Below are 20,638 nucleotides of genomic sequence, written 5' to 3' on the forward strand. Positions count from 1 at the left end.
GTTCCCTGCTACAATATGGGATTAGTTTTCTTGTTTTATGTAGGACCATCATTTCAGGGCACCTTTGTAATCCCTTGGGAAATGCTGCACACAAGAGTGCTGGCTTTACTTGTGTCTCCTGGTTTTGTTTCCTGTAGCATCCCTGATCTCCCTTTTGTTCACGTTCTGAGGTGAGTTTCTGCCAGCACGAGCAGGACCTTGGAGATGTGCCTTCTTCAACATGCAGGACTTCATGGAACTGGCATCATCACTGTCTTTTACTGAATATCCTTCAATTTGGAGAGCGTAGGAGGTTTTATGCCATCTGTCTGTTTATAAGTTATTCAAATTATTTTTACCTGGGATGTTACCATGACAACAGACAGACAGTAAAGTCTTCACCAAATGCATTTCTAATGTCCAACTGCTGCTAAATCAGTAGGATCTGGTGTTTTGCTGTGGTTTCAATAATGAAGACAGTGGGAAAGAGGTGTAAATACTTGCTTTACCAAATATACATTCTCCAGGTATTTTTGGATTATTAATGCAATGCCTTGGGCAGTAATACATATTGCAAGGAACATCCTTAAATATTTTTCCCCCCTCACCATCTGGATGTGAGAATAAGAAGAAAATAATTTCTATCAGTAAAGAACACATTGGTTTATACAGATATTATTAGGGAGCTTTTCTCATTATTTATATCTACTTTGCTTTCTGTGCTTTGCTCTGTGGGCCTGCAAATTTTAACTTGAGCGATTTGATGAGGGATAACATTTCAGTCTCTAGGATAGCCCAGCATCTCCCTGGAAGTTGTGTTCTGCAAACCCTCCTGAGTTAGAAACCCCTGATGTAGTAGGAACTGCTCCTGCTGCTGCTGCTCTCTTGTGACAACACATTTCAGCTGAAAGCCCTTGAGGGCAGAGAAATGGAATATTCAGGTTCTTGCAGCTGAAGGCACTTTGCTGAGATAGTATTTAGTCAGTTCTGATAAAACTTTGGGGAGCTGGGAGTCATTAGGCTCGGAAGTAGCAAATCAGATCATTGTCTACACCTGGAGGGAGAGTCACTTTTAAATTCAAGACTGCACATTCCCTGCAGTGGGCCCGGATTTAGCAAGTTTGGAGTTAAACTTACTGGTGGAGAATGGCTTCTTCTTTACCCCCTTTGTGGATAATCAGCCCATTCAGGAAATAATGGATTTTGGGAGGTCTCGGGATTTGTGGAGACTGTTCAGCTTTCTTAGACTCTTCGTGTGTATGAAAATCCTTTTCTAATATAAATCTGTTTCATACAAATTTGTAAAATATCAACAGTATACATTTGTCTAAGTACAAATAGTCTGATTTGCTGGGGGGAGACCTCTTCAGAGGTCTCCAAAAAGCTCCTGCTTGTAACATCAAAAACTGTCAGCAGAGGCTTTTGGCCACTTGTAAAAAAGCTGATTACCCAGAGTCCTTGAAAACACTTTGATGAAAAGACAAGGTGCTTTGATGTTTTGGCCTGTATTCCATAAATACATCAGTGACATTTGTTACCTGGCATGAAAATTCACATTTGTTAAGTGCAACTATCTGTGAAGTTTCTAGACCTCTGTTCCAACCTTTAACTCGTGCTAAGCCCCTCTGAAAGGTGCCCTGAGATACACAAAATCTGAGATCCTCCCCAGCTCTGCTGCTCAGGACTGGGGTAGGACAGAAGCTGGAAGGGTGCAGGGTAGGACTGATAACAAAACTGTGCCCCTGCTGAGGAGTTTTGAACCATTTGTTTAAAGAGTGCAGGTTTAATCCTTGAAGAAGTATTTTGTACTTCCCCACAGGTAGCTCAGAGAGGGAGTAGGAGCCAAAAAGGCTGAGCATGGAAGCTCTGGGAGTGTCAGGAAGGAGCAGTTACTGGTAAAAACCCCATTTCTGGAACAGTATGAGATTCTGAGGTATCAAAGCAGGTTTTGTTTCTTAAGCCACTGGCAAATTTTTGAGATTTTTCACATATTTTATCCACTTCAGTCCTCAGTGTCACTTTGAGATCTCCCTTTGAATCAAAATACCCAATTGTGTGTTGAAATTGAGCTGCTGGCAGCAGTTGGATGGGCAGACAATCCTGCCCAACTTCTGTTCTTTATATGAAGTACCTGCCTAACTGAGCTAGCTTATTTCACAGTGTTCAGGGATCTATGCTTTTTTTTTTTCACTAACACTAGATCAGCCACCAGGAATTTGGAACAAAAGAAGCAATTACAGAGGTGTAGCTGCATGTTGCATCACTGGTGTGCAGCATTTCAAAAATGAAAGCAAAGAATGCTGCTTTGTGTCCTCCAGTTTTATATATTTGACTTTTGTAAAAGAGAAATTACAACTGAAACATAACTGCAGCGATTCCTTGTTTGCTCTGACAAGGAGCAAGGATTCCTAGTTTCAATCTGTTAGTCTATTAAAGAACAATCTTTCAGTGTGCCTTGGCCAAATGCTTGATTTGCAGAAATTGACAGCTCGTTCATTCACTCAGCAGCAGCACCAAGGTTAGAAGCATGGTGGGGTCTTTTGGTCCAAAATCTTTGTGTTTCTGAAAATGCCACTTCAGAACCAGGGAGACGTGGTCAGTGAGCTGGGAGAAGAAATAAAGAGCAATTTTTATCAACTGGGAGTAAAGACAACTCTGAAAGATTTCCTGATGCTGAGGAAAGAGCAACACTAATGAGCCCCCATGGGAAATGTAATCTCCCTGTAGTGAGTAAAATAGTAGGTGGGGAGGAGGAGTGATTTTATGAGCCAGGTATAATTTCAGATTTTTCCTGAACTTACTGACCTTGCTGAGGATGGGAAAACACTGCAAGTTGCTAATTCAGTTATTTCAAAGAACATGATAATGGAAGATGAAAGGGAGGGTATTAATAAAAGACCAGATGGGGTGATCTTTAGACAGATTTTTAAAAATTATTTATCCATCAGAGTTTATTTTAAATAATAAATACAAGCAAGGATGTGAACCTGCAGATCACAAATTGCACAAAGGTTCCTCTTGTTGAATTCCAGAAGCCTCCTGGTGAAATGAGAGTGGGTTGTGAGGCACAACCATCCTTAGAAGCATTCAAAGTTGTCATCTGCTCTGGGGACTGTGACCTGTGTTGGGACTCCAGAAAACCCACAGCTCCTTTCCCTCTCTCCTCCTCTGATGGGCTGATGCTCCACAAAGTGAGTGGACCACTGAGGGTGAGTAAAAACATACCAGGCATTTGTGAAGTTGTGCTTTTCAGTCAGGGAACAGATGCAGGTTTCCCCCCAGAAATACTCTGAGCATGGAGGTCAGCAGCAGCCAAAAGCCTGTGCTGCAAGTGGGGCATGAGAGAGCCCTGCTCATTCTGCAGGAAGAGAGGAGAGGAGAGGAGAGGAGAGGAGAGGAGAGGAGAGGAGAGGAGAGGAGAGGAGAGGAGAGGAGAGGAGAGGAGAGGAGAGGAGAGGAGAGGAGAGGAGAGGAGAGGAGAGGAGAGGAGAGGAGAGGAGAGGAGAGGAGAGGAGAGGAGAGGAGAGGAGAGGAGAGGAGAGGAGAGGAGAGGAGAGGAGAGGAGAGGAGAGGAGAGGAGAGAAGAGAAGAGAAGAGAAGAGAAGAGAAGAGAAGAGAAGAGAAGAGAAGAGAAGGTGGCAAATGTGAAAGCAACCCTGTGGTTTTTGATCTTATTTGTTTTTTAACGTGTGAGGGTGTGGTTGTGTTAGAGATAAATGAAAAGACAGGAGGGGAGGGAAAACAAGTGGTGCACAGTATGTGCTGTCATCATTTTCCCCAGCACACCTGCAGGGAGAAGCCCACATGGGCTTTCCTGAGAGGCTTGTGGCTGCTGCAGCATCCCTCAGTTGTGGCTCGTGGAGCAGGAAAGGTGGTGTTTGAATTATTCCCAGGATCCCAGCTGTGCCATTAGTCAGCCTGGTGAGGTTTGTCCAGAGGCACAGAGCATCTCTAGCCTGGTGACTGCAGCAAGCATTCAGTCTGTTTGAAGGATTAGTTACAGGAGCTGTCACAGCACAGAGAAGAGGAGGTTTATAGGCAGTACCACTCTGACACCTCTGCCCACAGGAAATGTTGTACAAACACAGGCCCAGAGTCCTGGACAGTTAAAATGGATTTTCTCTGTGATCTAATGTCATCCTTTCCAATGCAGTTACTTTTGCAGCTTTCTCAGACTTCATTCTCCAAGGCACTTTTCATCCTCAGTAGAATAAGAGCATGTAATAAGCCATTAGTTTCTCAAATAAATTACATTCTGGAAAAAAACCCTGGGATTTTTCTGCTTCATGTATATCAGTGTGTATATTACATTTATGTACACACATAAATGCATTTGCTTCCAGGAGGAGACGTGCACGGACAAATAGTGATGGCTTTTTCTTCACACAAATGGGAAGGTGGCAACTATCACCGTGTCTGAGCTGAAGGGAATTGGCACAGCCCCAGATGCTGCTGATTTCCACTAGCTGGCAATCTCATTGTGCTTTTTGTAAGAATGCATTAAAGGTATTAATGATGCTAACAAAGAGGAAAGTGGGATGATTAACAATGAAATGAAATAGCAGAGGAGGGAGGAGGTCTGGAAGGCTCAGTGTACATCAGAGACTGTTCTCAGAGATGCAAACCAGGGAAAGCAACCCCTTTTTCACAGCTTTTGTCAGACAGTTGGTCTGGTGTGATGCCTGCCCAGTTGCCCACATCCCACATTGGGTGGTTCCAGCCCAAAAAAGGGATTCTGCAAGGGTGGGTTCTCCTTCCTGCAAGAACTTGCCAATAAATAAAAAAGCAATGGGTTTGGGGAGCTCTACAATTCTTTCACAGTGTAAAAGTGCTGGGAAGATAAGGGTTTTATTCAGTGTTACCTTTTCTCTAAGCAGCACTGGCTTACAGGCTCTCTGTCACAGAGTGCTCCCTTCCCCATTATAATCCTGCCCACACTTTGTTTTTTAATTGAACTCTAACTATAAAACCCAAAATACCTTATTTCAGTGATTGGATCTTCACCCCAGGCTGCACAGTTAGCACAGCTAGTGGAGGGTAAAGGATCAGAATTAGCAAAGCTGGAGGAAATGTAATAGCAAATTCATGCCAAGAAGCCAACTGCAGAGATCCTGATCATCTCCATGGTGCTAATTTGGTGCTGCTGCTGTAGTTCACAGCACTGCCATTTCAGTGGCCATAGGCAGAGCTCTGTTAGATGAGCCTAAGAGAGCTGGGCAGGGCATTGGCTCTTTCCACAGGTCCAACTGCATGTTTAGGATGCCTTTGGATTAATTTAAATGTATATGTTTTATATGTGGGTACTCTGAGGTCATGTGATGTAGTTGGTAAATTGTCCCCCGAGTTCTGTGGAGTGGAGAAGTGGAAATAAACTGGTTTGTGATAAATTGTATGAGTGTGCTGACCCCTCAGAGTGCTTTGCATCCTCCTCTGGCAAACAGACTCCTTAGCCTGTGTGTGCTCTGCTGCTCTCAGGGCAGGCTGGGTGTCTGTTCCCTGTGGGCTGAGTGCTTCAGGAGTCAAGAATATTTTTCCCTTTGTTTTCTCTTCCTGAGCTTATGCCATGCTCAGCTCTGACTTCCAGATGTGGCTCCCACAAGGTGGGAACCTCTCAGACTGGGGTCTTTGCAGGGATGTAGCTCAAGCTGAGAGTCAGCCTGGCTTGTGAGAATTACAACCAAGCAGTGAATTAAGGACTAGAGCTAAAAACTCAGCTCCAGTCTTAGTCATGTTGGATATTCTCTTAAGTCCCTGCTCCAGGTTGCTGAGTCCTGGGAGTTGAGATTGTTCTTAGGTGCCACTTGCTTGGAATTTGTTTCCACATGTGTCAGATTATTGCACTGCAAGGCTCTTAGCAAAGCTAAAGGGTACAAAATGAGGCTTTTCTGTTCCTCACCTGCCATTCCCATTTCTCTGCAGATCTGCAGAATGCAGGGAAGGATATGGGGAATGTAACTCCCAGTTGGCACCATCTGGCATAGCTCATGCTTGGCCTTCCAAGTATAGGATGTGATCACAGCCATGCAACTGTTCCATCCCCACACTGATGGGGCCTGTGGGTGCTACTGGAACAGTTTGTTCTGAAAGTAGTCGCTGATTTTGTTCAAAAAAAACCTCAAAAAAACCTCCAAAATCCAAAAAAACCAGCCAAACAAACAAAAAAAAATCTAAACAAATAAAAAAATATCAAACACTATTAGAGAAAAAAAAATGGAAAAAAATATAAACAAGCAAAGTCCCAGCAGCTCTGTTAAAAAAAAATGTAGGGGGGAATTTTTTATTTGGGGTATGAGGGGTCACAGAATGTGATGTTCAGGACTGAAATGCAGCCAGAGGGCCCTAGGAAACTCTGTCCTCCCTCACTGCCTTTTGTTCTGCTCCAGACAAGCTGCCTGCACTGCTGCATCCCTGGAATCATTTCCTTCTGACACACAAGGCTTCCATTAATACCTTCCTGCTTGCATCTTTGTTTCTGGGCAATTTCCAGAGCATTAAGCCACAGCACATCCACTTATTCTGGGACTCCACATCTCAGTCATTAGCTTCTTTTGCAAAGCCCTGTCCACTGCATGCAGCAAACCTAATTGTGCTGGGCTGTTCCCTCCCCTTTGGCTGCTGCAGCAGTTCCAGCCTCAAAGAGCTCCACCTGATTAACCACAACTGTTCCTTGCTGAAATCACCTTGGTCCCTATTACTCAAGCTGTGCTTTTGCATTTGATCTTTTAAATGCTTTGTAATGCTTACCCCACCTTTACGTGAAGCTAATTGGGATGTAACTTCCTACAGCACTTGCAGATCTTTTCCTGTAACGGTGCCAAAAGCTTTTCTGTCTCTGGGGCCTGCACCTGAGTGTAGCTGTGGAATGACAGGTTTCCAGTGGTAAGGCTTTGCACCAGGATTTCACAGTGTAGATGTCTGGCTTTGCTGGCTGTCACTTGCACTGGGAAAATGGGGAGCCTTGGGTGGGAAGGGTTTAGAGCAGAAAACTGCCAGGCAGCCCAGGAAAACAGCCCCCATGTCCTCCTGCTTCCACTGGCCAGTTTGCAGTGCTGCTTTGCTCCATCCCAGTTCCACCTCCCTTCTCCCTGCTTTGATTTATTTGCAGGTACTTGGGTGTCACCTCCTTGTGCCTTTTGCTCCAAGCCTACATCTTGGATCCGGCATCCTTGGCATGAACACTGCACAACCTCTCCTGCTGCAGGATGTCTTTTACGAGGGTACCACCCTACAAATAACCCCTCTAAAATGGAAATTGCCCATTTCCAAGCATGGGATAAAAGTCCTCTGTTTGTGATCTGACATACAAGCTCCTGACAAATTCTCTCATGTGCACATACCACCTCCTCCTCTCCTTTGCTTCTGCCTTTTTTCTTCCCCATCTGAATGGAAGAGATTTGACACATCACATTAAGTTCTTTTTGCAGGGCTCATTTAAATACCACTCCTCCTTTGGAGATGCTGCTGGGGATAAGGTGGGCTCGGAGGCAGCTTCTTGTGTTGTGCAATAGCTCAAATCAGGCTCAGCAGCTGCAAGCAAGCCTTTGATCACTGCTTTGCACTAAACATGAACCTCTGAATCAGCTGGCATTTCCATATGGGAAGGCACTCCAGATTGTATGGAATGAGGTGGGGGAAGGCTGGATGTTACTGCTGTGCAGGGAGGTGCTGAGGAGCAGCACATCCATCCTCCCTGGAGGCTGTGTCAGCTTGTGAGGGGCAAGGCTGGGGAAGAGGAGGCTTCTGCTGCCCCTGGGGATGGAGAAGGAGCATGTGTGGACCTCAGCTGGGATGGGAGGCCTGGGGAAAGGAGGGAGAACCAGTTTTTAGGTGCAAACTGTAACCTTCTCCCTTCCTTATGGGGAGAAAGGTTGGGGTGGGGTTTTTTTTGTTGGTTTTTTGTTTGTTTGTTTGTTTTTTGTTGTTGTTTTGTTTTGGTTTGTTTTTTGGGGGGGGGTTTGTTTGTTTGCTTGGGGTTTTTTTGGGGATTTTTTTGTTAGTTTTTGTTTGGTTGGTTGGTTGGTTTTTTGGGTTTTTTTGGTGTTTTTTTTTTTTTTTTTTTTTTTTTTTTTTTTTTTTTTTTTATGGGGTCTGGTTTCTTTGCAGACCAGCAGGAAGGGCTTTGCTCCTTGCACACTCCCTGCCTTGTCATTTCAGACACGAGCTCTTGGCCAGCATCCCGTGTCAGGGCAGCCCTGGCATCCAGAACTGCTGCGTGCGAGAGGAAGGGCGGGGGCAGGAGCAGATCGTGTCTGGAAGGTCCAGAGAGGGCCCGGGGGATGCAGCGAAGGAGCCGAGCGCGCATCTTCTGACAGCAGCTCCACGCCCGCTTCGCATCCCGCATCCTCCGCCGCTTCCCCAGCCTGTGCTGGGATGGAGAGCGAGTGCCACCGTGTGCCCAGCAGCTGCCACGGCTGCACGGGGTCCCTTCCCTTCCAGCAGCCCCGGGACAGCAGCGTGGGCCCGGGCTGAAGCGGGCTGGGCTGCCAGGCACGGGGGTGTCAGAGCCGCAAAGCCAGAGGCACACAGGGGCGATGGGCAAAGTGCTGAGGGTGAAAGCATGCAGAAGAAGACCCTTTGATATAGCAGAAGATCCCTTTTTGTTTTTTCCATAAATGCCGAGCAAAGGGTGGCTCTGGCCCCGCAGGAAGCGGGGCTGGACTGGCAGGGGGAGGCAGAGCCGCCTCCTCCATTCAGAATGAAATTCAACTCAAGCCACCGTCATGAAACCAAACTGGTGGCTCAGGGCGTGTGCAGGCGCAGGATCGGAATCGTTCATCGGCGGCACAAACGCCACCGGGGGGGCGGGCGCGGTGTCCCCGCTGTCCCGCAGCAGAAGCGACGCTGGTGCCATCCTGCGGCCACCCGGCCCTTTGCAGGAGCACGGGGGCTTTGTCCTGCTTTTGTCCCCTCTGTTCTGCAGGAGCCGCTTCTCTCTCGGCTGTCCCTTTGTGCTGCAGGTGATAAAAGTTGGAAGCGGCGCTGCCTGCTCGGGCCGGGGGAGCTGCGGGGTTACCGAGAAGATTGTGAGAGCGGGATGGGAAAGCGATCCCTGCGCTCTCCCCGGCCCAGAGGAGCTCCACCAACAGCACAGGAAAGCTGTAAGATACAGGGAAGCTCTGCAGGGAGGGAGGATGCTGTGCTGAGCATCCCTCACTTTCTGGTGGCAAAACTCGGGCAGGCCGGGCTGGGAAAGCTGTGCTGCAGGTGAGGTGAATTGTCCTGACAGGATAAAGAAATCACCTCTTCCCTTGAGGGTAGGACATGTTCAGGGTCCTTGAGTGAGTGCTTTGAAACCCTTTGCAAGTCCTCTGGACAAAGAGACAGCTGCATAATTTATATATTAATATATATTCTATATAATATATCTCAATATATTATATAGAATATATGTTATATATCAATGTAATATTAATATATATTATATATAATATGTATATTAATATATATAAAAATATATATAAATATCTATTTTCAGATGCACCTGTATAATAGATATATAATCCTACACATATCAGAATATCGATGTTTTCCTGTGTTTCTGCAAATGTACCCAGAAAGGTGTGCAGTCATTTGAAAGGGAGCTATTAGGAGGTGACAGAAAAATGTCCATCCCTCTGGGATGTCACCTGAGGGTATTATACCTTGGTAATGCTCTCAATTGGTTTTGAGCTGGCTTGGGACAAACCATATAATCCCAAATAGGATTATCTAATAGGACTGATGAAGATACATCCAATTCCTATATTTTTATATAGGAAAAAATGATGCTTGAATTTGACCACTTGTGTTGTAATGCCTCAACATTGTTTTTGTTTGAGGACCAGACACTGCACTCTTTTATTGTCACTTGAGCAGTGGCACCTTTCTGGTCTCTGTGGAGACACAGATGAACCCTCTGGGTTTAGGAAAATCCAGATGTTTGGGGGCTCTGCCATATTTTCAGGAGAAACAGATGTGTGGTGTCCCCTTCTGCTTGTGGCACTTTAAGGCTGGAGGGACCAGTGCTACCTTGGGACTCCTGCTAGGTGCTTTCCCACTTTCTTCCCTGGGCAGGAATTTCTCCTTCTCAGGCTGTTCCATTGCTCCTCTATCCTTTCCACCAGAAGGAATTTTCCTACTACCTGAATCATTCTTGCTGCAGGTTGGGCCTGCTCCTACCCACACAGCCATGGAAACTGTCTGGTGCCCTCTCCTTGCAGCAGCCTTTCATGCACTTCACTCTTACCCTCTTTCTTTCTTAGGTTTACCCTCATGTCATCAAAAGTCAGGCCACTGCCCAGGCTGGTTTCTTCTGATTCTATTTACAAGTGGTGCCTGTATTTCTTAATGCAGCTGAAATCCACTGGCACACACAGGGGGCTGACAAGGCAGCTCCATCTGCCCTGTGGTGATTTGGGAGAAAAAAACCTGTTTTTTAATCCTTAGTGGCTGATGTCAGGACTTGCACAGGATGAGCCTGTCCTGTGCAAAGCAGTTGTCATGTCCCTGGGCAGCTGTCATGTGGGTGTGGACACTGGTGCTTTGTGTACATCTACAACCAAGAGGTGCTTACAGGGTGGAAGGTGACACTTCCTTCTCACCCCAGCTTGGCTCCAGCCATGCTTTTCCCTGTGGGGAGGAAACTGTGTCACTCCTGAGTGTGGGGAACTGTACAAGAGGAATAAGATGATGATTTCTCCTCTGTGGTGACTCTGTCATAGAATGGCCTGATCCAGACCCATTGTTGCAGCTCATATTTTCCCCAAGGCTTTCCCACCAGGAAACTGGACTAAAGCTGGCACAGGAGTATATCTGATCTTGGATAAATCCTCCTTCTGAATGTCAAGGAGGTGGTGCCTGTGACTGGAGGTGACTTGGTGGCAGTGCTGTCCTTGCTGTGTGACTAATGGTGCTGCTCTGGGGGCTTTTTTCAGCTGAGCAGCCTGTGGGATGTGTGACTTCCTGGAGGAGGTGCCTCCAGCTGAACCACAGCAGAGCTGAGGCTCTGAGCCAACCAGGAATCACTGCAGGATCGCCACCAACCACGGCTAAGGAGCTGGCACTGAAGTGGGACCATATCCTCGAGGGACCTGTGACTGCACACTGAGCAGCTGACGATGGAGAAGGCCAGGGGGGAGTTCATGGCACACGGAGCTCTCTGTGCAGAAGCTCTCTGCTCCCCGGTGACTGAGCCTTCACTCACCTACAGAGGGGTCAGTATAGGAGCAGGGAATGTGCAACACGGAACCACGGCTGGCTGCTCTGCCAGCCCTCCCTGCTCCTGCTGCCTCCCCGGGTGTCACACCGGTGACACGGGCAGGGATCCTTGAGGCGTGGTGGCCCCAGAGCTTTGGGGGGGTTTGTGGCTCTGCACAGAGCAGGGATGGGGATGGCACCTGCCAGGCACTCTGGAGTAGGTGTGGTAGCACAGGAGGGGGCTTTGTGTGAGGGAAGAGGGTTACATCTAAGATCAAATTTAATAAATCCCCTCTTGTCTAAGAAGGGCGCACACAGCAAGCCTGAGAGAGAATATTTGGGAATTGAGGCAGTCCTGTTTGCTGAAGAGTCTGTGCAAAACCCTCCCCAGCAAACCTGCAGAGAGATTTGGTCCAGGATAAGCATCTGGCTTGCACCATCTTGGCACAGCCAATCTTGATTTTCAATCCCAGTCTGGGGACCAGGCCCAGTCTGCTCCACTGGGCCCCACACAGCTCCCACCAGTTACCTGCATTCCTTCAGAGCCGTCCTTGGCCTCTTGGTGGCCCCTGGAGGAAGCCAGCAGCTTTCCTGCTGCACTGCAGATTACCTTGGAGTGGCTCACTCCCTTCTCTCAATGTCAGCTTTGGGTTTATCAGGATCTGTCTCCCTGCACTTGGGTCCTTATTCCTCCCTACCAGCTTTGCAAAGAGCCAAGAACTCGTTCAAGAGCAGAACTGCCCTGTGGCTGGAGCTCTGCCCCCACAGGGCTGCGTGGAAGAGATTATGGGGTGTTTCCATCCCACATCAGTGAATCCATTCACCGCATAGCCCAGCTTATGCTGGGGGCACATGAGGTCAGAAAGTGTCCTGTGACATTGCAGCACACGATGGACGTGAGAGCAAGCAGGTCTCCAACACCTCAGCGCTTATCTTTTGGGAAAGAGGGAGGGGAACAGTCCAGCTTCTTTTAAGGATCTCTGTGCCCCTAGAGCCGTCCTGATGAAGCTGGGCCATCCTGCACCTCACAGCCTCTTGCCCCATGAGCTGCTGCAGGTACAGGGTTCCTGGCCTCGCTGGAGCAGCGCTCAGGATCAGGTCCAGGAGAGGGATGGGTGCCTGCAGCCCTTGATGGAGCCCTGTGAGCACTGGGTGCTTCCTCACTCCCTCCTGACAGGTTTGGAGGAATGACCCATCCACAACTGCTCAGTTGTGCAATGCCCCTGCAGCAGAACAGCCTCAACACCACGCTCCTGTCCTCTGTGACCTGTGTCCTCTGCCTTTTCCCTCACCCTGCTGCCCCCAGGAGACCTACCTGAAAGTCCCTGCTTTTCACAGGCCAGCTTGAAATCAAGTAATCCCACAAAGTACGGGAAGGTTTTCCTTTCCCCCCCTCCTAAGCCAGGCGGGTGCTCTGCCACTGACATTTCCTCTGCAGACAAGGTCGTGTGTCCCACACAAGCACTGCAGGGATGGAGGATGGAGCCATCCACGGCCTCGGTTCCTTGGACAGACACAATGCTGACAAAAGTGGAGCAGAGATGGAGCGGGGAGGGGACACAGAGAGTTGGGTGCGTGCGGCTCAATCCGGCTCTGTGGCCTTTTGCTGCCAAATAATCAAATCCTCCCTTGCCCAAGCACAGTCCTCAGCGAGCTCAGACTTAGGGCTCGCTATGTCTTTAGGAAGTTGAATACACGAGTCTTACAACAGAGATTTATTGAGGTCTGAAGCCTAACCTGAGAAGTGGTGTGGGCTGCTGCAGTCTCGCTGGAGACTGCGAAAGGGGACGTGTGCCACCCTGCAGGCTGCAGTGCCAGGCCCGAGGTGGCACTGGGGAGGCTGCAGTGCTGCAGCCCCTCACCTTGCCAGCCCTGCTTCTGGAAAAAAGCAGGCTCATCATTTAGTCCTGTGAATAGTTGAGTTGCAGAGGGGCTCAGAGGGACATGACAGGACCCTGGACCTGTCTTGCAGCTCTGCAGAGCAGCAGGAGCCACATAGCCGAGCCCCCATGCCACTGAGGAGCATTGCAGGGGCAACGGCAAAAATAAAACCAAAAAAGAGCTACTGAAAAAAACGAAGCAAAAAGCGCCCCCCTTCCTAAAATCCCCCAGAGGGGTGTCTTTTCAGGGATCTTCTGAACGGCATTGTGGAGGCTGAGAAGAGGGGGGTGTCCCTTTGCAGGGGAGGGGAGGGGGTCCCTCGCTCTGCAACGAGGGGCCGCTCGTCACCCCCCGCCCACGCCCCGCTCCTCGGAGCGCTCCCTGCCCGCGGCCCCCCCAGCTCTGCCCGCATTGTCCTGCCGCTCCTGCTGCCCTTTGTACGCCGGGAGCCCCCGCAAGCCCCGGCGGGGCCGGAGCGGGGCCTCCCCCCGCCTCCCCCCGTGCCCCCGTTAATGCGAGGAGACAGCTGCCCCGCCGGGCGCTGGCGCATTGTTACTCCTATTTGTCAAAAGGCCGAGGATGCTCCATAGATCGCTCCGTGGCTGTTGTTAAGTGTAATTAGAGGGTTTATGTCCCCAATTTCCATGAAAATGAAGCTGTGAGGCTCCTCTCTTGGCATTCACCGCGTGCCTTAATTGTATGGACAATAAATCAAGGTCCGCTGTGAACACGCAGAGAGGGGCTCGGGCTGTCCCCGCTCGGAGCAGGGCAGGCGGCGAGCGGGGCTTGCGGGAGAGAGCGGGGGGGGAGAGAAAGAGAGAGAGAGAGGCTGTCAGTGCAGGGTCCACCCCGCCGGGACCGCCGGCCGCCCTCCCCGCCGCCCGGGGCCCCCCTCCGCCGGGGCGGCCGCGGGGGCGCGGCGGGGCCGGGGACGGCGGGGAGCGGAGGAGGGCGGCGAGGAGGAGCTGCCTTGCGGCGGCCGGGAGCCGCTGCCGCCCTTTTCCCCCCGCTCCTCGCCCTGCCGGGGTCGGCAGCGTGCCCCGGACCCCCTCCCAGCCGCTGATGCGGAGCGCCGGGCGCGGAGCGGCCCCGGGGGCGGCGGGGCGGACAGACGGACACATGCCGAGCTCCGGGCCCACCAGCGGGAAAAATGTGGCTGGTGGTGATAATAATAGCAATAATAATAATGGTAATAATGATAATATTGTTAATAATAATAATAACAACGGAGCCGGTAGCGCCGAGGATATCTCGCACCAAGCCTCCGGCTGCCGGCGCCGTGCGGCGCGTCCCGGCAAGGAGGCAGGAGCGGCGGCAAAGCGCCCGGAGATGCTTCACAGCCCCCCCGGTCCCGGGGACTGCGGGAGCCGCTCTCCGCTCCACGCCGGGCCGCCGCCGTCCGAGCCCCGGGCAGCCGGCGGGGGATGCGGGGGATGCGGGGGACCCCCGCTCCCTCCCCAGAGAGAAACGAAAATCCCGCTCGTGTGTTTGTCTTTGCTGGCCAGGCAAAGGAGCCGATTTCTCTCCTCTTGAAGGGAAACCGGTGGAGGTTAAGCATGCGTTTCCCATCTCTCCGCTCCGCCGCGGTTGGCATAATAATAGCTTCATTAAAAAATTAATAGCAACGCAAAAATGAAAAAAATAAAATTCAAAATGGAGAGGGATTGAAAAGGGGTAAAGCAATTAAACGGTTTCGTTGATCGCCGTCAGACTTAGAGTCGCCTTATGAATTTAGGACGATTTCTCTCTCTAGATAGCGCGTCTGAAAAATTCTCACCCCCTCCCCTTGCTCCCCTCTTTTTTGTCCAAAAGCGAGGAAAAAAAACAATAAAGAAAAAGAGAAAAAAAAAGGGGAAAAAAGGAAAAAAAAAGAGAAAGAACAAAAAAAAATCACAAGCCCATTAAGGTCGCTTGCACAAGGGGAGGAAAAAATTCCTGATGCTGTTCCAAGTCAGCGATAAAGCCGGTCGCTCCCCGCCACTGTCGCCCGCACCCCGCGCTCACAGCCGGAGCCCCGCTCGTAGCGGATTTACCCACTCGTGGACGCGGCGCCCGGCGGCTCCGGCGGCACAAACTCCGCTCCTCGCTCAGATCCAGTGCAAACGCCCTCCCGTGGCTCAGGACGCTTGTTTTTGTGTAGGCAAGCTGGAGATGAATAAGAAAGGCGCCTAGTCTCTCATTATCTTTGAATTTCAGACTTTTCTTTTCTCTCTCTTTTTTTCCCCCCTTTTCTCTCTCTCTCTTTTTTTTTTTTTTTCCTCTTTTCTCCTCCTGCCCTGGAACAATGCAGAAGGACCTCATCAGAGTGAAAACCAGGCTCCCGCTAGGCTTTAAAAGCAAGATGAACTTGGTGCACCACCCATCTTTCTCTTCTCTTCTCCGAAGCTCTTTAAAGGGGTTATGAGGCGTCTCTCTCAATTTATCCCTTTTCTCTTGATCTTCCTAGCAGAGGGGTTTGGGGTCTAGTCCTGGCTGTTTCAGCTGATCTCATCCAGTCTAAGGGATTAGAGCTTCTTCTCCGCATCCCGGCTCTCAGCACATCTGCTGATTGGGTTCAGCACAAGAGGATTACATTGGGACCCAATGACGTCACCGCTAGGACATAAGTTCTCCTCCATTAACCAAATCCTCATCAGCAAGATGTCCTTGAAACTGGAGGAGTAACATTCAGGACTCCATCGCCAGCCCGTCCCCACCTTCCTCCCGGGCGGGCTGCTGGGGCTTTCGGAAAAAATATTGTTTAAGCTTTGAGCACTTGCAGCTGCATCAATAATGCACTGCTCCGGGCTGGAGGATCGAGGCGGCACAGGAGAACGTGTGCCCTATAAATAGGGTTCTGCACCTAAACTGTTAATCAGAGGAGCTTTATATATTCTGTTGCCTTTTTTTTTTTTTTTTTTTTTTTTTTTTTTTTTTTTTTTTTTGTTGGGAAGGGAGGGGGTGGAGGGGCAGAGGGGGAGGGGAAAGCTGAATCCTACAGTTATATTTCCAAGCTCAAAAAGACATCAGCGATAATTTTCTTTAGAGCTGACATGGATGTAATTTTAAAACGTGTTTTCTTTTTTTTTCTTTTCTTTTTTTTTTTTTTAAATAATGTGTAGGATTTCACCCCCGTTCTCTCCAACAAGAGACAATGTGTCCTGAGTTATATAAAGTAAGAGGCTCCCTTTAAATATACAATACGAATTTTACATTTTGGGGTTTAATGCTAGATTTTTCTTAACGCTGCATGAGCTCAGATTCACAGGAGCGAGGACCTGGAAGGAAATGGGTTTGACTTCCAAGTGACAAACGGAGAGAGTAAATTTTTTTCCCCCTTTAAGCTAAAACTTCCACCCTGGAAAGCACCGAAAGCACGTACAGATTTGCTGCCCTCAACCTACTCTAACCTATGCCGTGGCATCCAGGCGCCTCTCCCCATCCCTCTCAGGCATCCTGCACTTGCAGTTTAGCTGGTGCCTCACTCCATCCTTCCACCACATCCATTTTGCGAGCTGGGAAGCAGAGATGGGTTTGCTGCAGCTCTTGTTGGTTAAACTTACAGACCTCATCACAGGGCGGCTGCTACAATGGGAATAGGCTCTGAGATTTATTTATTCCTCTCAGGCCACCGAATTTAATCTCTGGGAAAAGAAATCGTGTTTAATAACAAACAGACTATGTCCAGTTAGTAGACCCTTTGCTTGGAAGCCTTGTATATGTTTAATTTTTTGGTAAGCACCCTGCTTGGTCAGTGTTAGTTATCCATCCCTCCCACTCCAAACACACACATCCCCAAAAAAACTGTACACAGGCACACTCACACTCATTTTTGTGACAGGATGTGCAGGTCTGTGGCTCTCTACACGCCCTAATTCCCTACCTAGAGTAACTTTTATGGCCAGCAGTGCTGTGCCTGCTCGCTGGCAGAGCTTTCAGGTGAGGATTTATTTGCCTGGGTGTGTTTCTCTACACTGTGGCATTTTCCTTCATGGTGGGAAGGCTGTATAAGGTGGGGGAAGGCAGGATACAATTGTTTTGATGGAAGGTATCTTGCTCCAGTGCTGGAAGTCTCTCCCTGCCGCAGCACTATGAGCATTTCCAGGACAGCTGGGCAACAACCGCTGGAAGAGGGATCTATTTATTCCCTTCCCCGCTGGAGCAAAACAATTGTTTTGAGGCCGTTGTCTCCCTCACTGATGGCCGTGCCATGCCAGGCCAGGCTCCGAAGGGGAAGCCACCTCCAAATAGCAGCTCGTAAAAAACTGGTGGGCCCCGATGCCTGCTGAAATACTCTGCAGGGAGGTGAAATATCACCTCCCAAACTCAAGAGCCGTATTTATAAGGCAGCAACAGCATTGAGAGCCCCTGTCCCTGTTTGTGTGCCTTTTCCTCTTCCTCTTTTATAATGCTGCAGCTCATAACAAGCACAAACCAGGGACAATCAGCGTTTGACATTACACAGCAAAGGGAATTTTACCTTCGCTTTTCATCTTCTGAAACTTAAAAAAAAAAAAAAAATCTGCTTATTTAGAGCCTGTTCCATATTGACCTATTTACTCCGCCAGACCGAGGCTCTCAATCTTTTATCGATTTAAAAGAAAACAACCTAAACAAATTAACACGGAGGGAAACGCTCAGGTTTACGGTTTGCACGGGGCCTGTCCCCGGGGGAGGCTCGGACCCGCTATCCGCGCCCAGCCCCGAGAGTGCCGCTCCGAGCCGGGGATGGAGGATGCCGAGGGGCTCTGGGGATGCTCGGGATGCGGGGGCGGCTGGACAGCCCCCCCATACCAAAACCCCGGTCTCTGGCCTCTTATCCGGCTCTGGCCCGGCCTCCCTGAGACCCCCGGTGCCTCTGCTCCGGCCCCTGCGCTGTGCCCCGGTGCCAGCCCGGCGGTGCCCGTCCTGTCCCCGGCCCGGCCCGGCCCGGCCCCGCTTCGCTGTCCATGGTGTTGAAGGCGCGGAGCCGCAGCGGCGGCGCCCGGGTCAGCCTGGGGGGACACGCGGGACAGCCCCGGGTTGTTTCTCGCCTAACACGAGGCGGTGTTTCGCCCCGTGCCCTTCCCCATGGGTCCGCACCCGGCCGGAGGGCCCTGCGGGATGCTGGCTCTGTCCGTCTGTCTGTCCCCGAGCGCTCGCTGCTCCACCTGCCCCGTCCCCCCGCGAATGCTCCCCGAAAACCCGAGGGGCTGATTTTGCTCTCCCCTCCCCCGGCGGAGCGGGGCTGGGGTATTTTGAGCCTCCTGTCAATGCGAAGCCCCGCGGTAGTGACTGAGCGGTGTCATATGGTGGGGGGGGAGCGCTGCTGCTCGGCAGGCTGGCTGCAGGGTTTATTTCTCCTTTAAAACAAGCCCACCATCGGCTCAGCCCCTCTAAAGTTTGCCATTAAATACCCTCACCAGCTCATCCCCGGCTCGTGCGGCCCTGCAGCCTTTTCCTGATCCCAGGCTGTAAAGGCAGGCTGGGTTTGGCTGCTATTTTACCAACACTTCCAGTGAGACATTTTGTCTTAAGCACAGCCCTTCCTTAATCTCTAATGCAGCGTTTCTCCATCCCAGAAGAAAATAGTCAGATGATTCGTAAAGGGCCATTTTTTCCCCCCTTTTTCGTTTCTTTCTTCTTCTCCTCCTCTGTTGCTCTCTGCCTTTTTAAACCTACCACCTACTGTTCCCCGAACAAAGAAATCCCAGAGACAAGCAACATGCCTCCACTTTCCTTCCATTTCCAAGCCCCTGCTCCACCATGCATAGATGACCACATGAGAAAAATATACAAGACTGAACCCCAAATCAACTGCGGCACAACAAACGGCGGAAAACGTGCGCTCAGCCCCGTCCTGGACAACGTGACACGCACGCACACACACAGACACCACACACGTGCTCTCTCACACACACACACACACACTGCAGAGCGCTAAAAAACACCCCAAAATCTCATCCCCCTCCTCGTTTCTGCTGAATAAGTCAATAATAACCAGCCTTTGTCTGTCTGCAGCCACCGGGACGCGGCCCAGGCACCCGAGCAGTGCCGAGCGGCCGCTGCCCCGTCGCCAGCCCGAGCATCGCCTCAGAGCTGACCCACAGCCTGCAGGAGAAAGCAAAATCTCCTTAAAATGAAGCCCAGATCTCTTTCGAGTCCCAGACAAAGGTTTCGCGGGTTCTAGGCCTCTGGTTCCTGCCCCAGAAATCTCTCTGTGTAGGAAAGGCATCAGCAGAGTTTGGTCCCTGATATAATTTCAGACATTCTTCTGCAATTTTTTTATCTTTCTTAGAAAGCAATTCATTTTCTTAGAAAGTAATTACACTTACAAGAGGTTTGGGAATCAGATTTTTCTATCAAGTCTCCTCTCTCTCTTTTCTCTCTCTGTCTCCTTTTGGTCTTCTTTGCTGCTGCTGCAGGGCTTTAAAATTTTTTTTTTTCCAGATCTGTAATAAAAAAAAATAAATAACCCCCCTCCCTCCCCTCTTCCCCTAGAAATATACAATTTGCTGATTTGCAAAGCCTCTTGCTATGTGGAGGAAAGCTGCCTGCTCTCCCCACGACTCGCTTTCCTGGCCTCCCAGCTCCTTGAGAAAGGAGGAGGGCCTTGTGCATTACAATTCCATTCAATCTCATTCATTCTTGCCTCTTTCTAACGGTCTTTGGACAGCAAATCCACACCAACGGGGGGTCCGAGCCCCCTCCCCAGGCCCCCCCCCAGCCTTAAACACACACAATAGCCGTCAGCTAACAGCACAGCAGCAACTTTGAAACATTCAAGCTTCTGAAGTGAAGAATGCCCGCAGCTCCCCAACCCCCACCCCCGCCACTTCTTCCTGGGCTTGACATTTAAAAAACATATAATGATCTTAATTTTAAAAAGGGGAAGGGGGAAAAAAAAGTCCTCACTTGGGTCACACTTGGTTTCTCGGGGCAGAATTCTGGTGTCAAGAATTTCCTCGGCAGGAGAGGATTGCTCCATCACATAGCTAATTACCTGCTTCCCCTCTCGGGCTCCAAGCTGCAGAAAGGCTTTTTTCTTCCTTCCCCCCTTTCCCTGGAGATGTTTATTTGGTCGGATCAATCACCAGGACAGTTTCCAGCCTAATTTTTCCTGGTCACCTCGAGAAGGCACAGCCGAGGCTGGGGAGGTGCTGGGGGCGTGGTGGGGTCCTGGTTATTGTGTGCTGTGGGTTTGGGAGTGGGCTCTGGCACCCCCCGGTGTGGGGGGACCAGGGGCTGCCCTGGGGGGCTCCCCCATGCCTGGGGTCACCCCTGTGCTGGTGTCAGGGGGTGCAGAACTCCTTCCCTGCTGAGGTGGCACAACTGGGGCGTGGGGTTTGTTCTGGCAGGGATGGGGGGCCCTCTCCTGCCCCTACACGGAGAGGTGTCTCCTGCCTCTCAGATGGGATGTAACCAGTGAGCCTCCAACCAGTGCTGCCCCTGCCCTGCCCCTGCCAGCCTGGGCTGGGGAGCTCAGGCCTGAGCACTTTATCCCCATCTCCAGCCTCTGCTGGCTGCTGCACAGAGCCAGGACCAGCCTGGGACACAGTTTCCCCACACCAACACCACCAAGGTTTGAAGCCTGTGTATTCCTCCTGTTTACATTTTCTAAGAGAAGAGCGTTGTTTTCATCATC

The 20,638-nt window shown here is 50.3% G+C and overlaps 1 long non-coding RNA gene across 1 annotated transcript; it reads right to left on the reverse strand.

Annotated features, from left to right (window-relative positions):
* Positions 1–14,219: 14,219 nt before the first annotated feature.
* LOC135282019 (uncharacterized) lies at positions 14,220–19,437 on the reverse strand. The gene is made up of 2 exons (XR_010348382.1): positions 19,329–19,437; positions 14,220–15,180 (listed from the first exon to the last, which is right to left on the reverse strand). It is a non-coding gene; the product is annotated as an uncharacterized LOC135282019 (long non-coding RNA).
* Positions 19,438–20,638: the final 1,201 nt, after the last annotated feature.

This window comes from Passer domesticus, chromosome 16 (genome assembly GCF_036417665.1).
Source record: "Passer domesticus isolate bPasDom1 chromosome 16, bPasDom1.hap1, whole genome shotgun sequence".
In the NCBI taxonomy this organism is placed as follows: domain Eukaryota; kingdom Metazoa; phylum Chordata; class Aves; order Passeriformes; family Passeridae; genus Passer; species Passer domesticus.